The 1,113-nt window shown below is 40.6% G+C and overlaps 1 protein-coding gene across 1 annotated transcript in view; it reads right to left on the minus strand.

Annotated features, from left to right (window-relative positions):
- The window catches only part of pi4k2b (phosphatidylinositol 4-kinase type 2 beta), a 17,098-nt gene that overhangs the window by 5,849 nt on the left and 10,136 nt on the right, over positions 1 to 1,113 (minus strand). The gene's annotated exons all lie outside the window — the stretch shown is intronic.

The following is a 1,113-nucleotide window of genomic DNA, read 5'->3' on the forward strand; positions in this document are numbered from 1 at the left end:
CTCTCTGGTTGATACCAAGCTCGGCCTGGGAGTGGTGCCGAAAACCAAGGTGGGGGCTCTTAAGAGCATGCATGTAATTGCATTTAAAAGTTTGTGAATTTGCAACATGTCGTCACCGTTTGACTGTAATCAGACTCCATTCAGAACTCCTGTGAATTGTGTATTGAAGCTGCATATTCAGTGTATGTAGATGTGATAGTTTTTCTAGCTGTAAGAGAAACTTTCCAGCAGTGGTCACAAGGTACAACTGAACCAGTGGTAAGCGAGTGGCTTCCTTTCTTATCAGGTGGTGTATCTGGCCAGTGACACATTCCACTACAGCGCCATCGACAGAGCCAAATCCAGGGGCAAGAAGTACGCCTTAGAGAAAGTCCCCAAGGTGGGACGACGCTTCCACAGAGTGGGCCTGCCACCTAAGGTAACAACGAGTGGGAACCCTTCATGGTCTACTGTCACCAACATTAAGTGGTTTTGTTTGAGTAACCTACGAGAAACATCGGCTGGAAACCCTTTCTTCCTTCCTGTGGGGTATTCCCTTTCAGACATTTTTCTTTGTTATTGTGTAAATCACTTTGAGAAGGCCTATACAAATGGTGTAATTACAACAAATAATACTGTATACTAAAATATTTGTATTGCTATCATCCCCCCACCCTTCAACATGGTTAAACAGTTTCTTTACATGTCCCATGTTTTTATTTTACATATACAGTTGTGCTCATAAGTACTACATTTGACTAAAAAGAGGAATGAAAAAAACATCTTTTTGGAATTGATCTAAATTCCTTAATTCAAAAAAGAAAATTACATTAGTCATTCTTGGGAATGAAGAATGTATTGTAAATTAAGAGATGATCTCATGGAAAGTACCCCATGCCAATCTCTAGATATGTTGAAGGGTGAGTGATGTGTTGCTATTTTAATTCCTAGGGCCAAAGGAACTTTATCAGCATAGTGCATAGATGCCTCCTGGATCCATCAAATAACTGGCCTTTCATCATAAAAACCTGCCTGCCTCTATGGGAATTTAACATAAGGGGGGTGTATACTTATGTCCCCTGTATTTTAACATAGGGGGGTGAATACTTATGTCCCCTGTATTTTAACATAGGG

The sequence above is a fragment of the Etheostoma cragini genome, chromosome 2, assembly GCF_013103735.1.
Source record: "Etheostoma cragini isolate CJK2018 chromosome 2, CSU_Ecrag_1.0, whole genome shotgun sequence".
Taxonomy (NCBI): Eukaryota; Metazoa; Chordata; class Actinopteri; order Perciformes; family Percidae; genus Etheostoma; species Etheostoma cragini.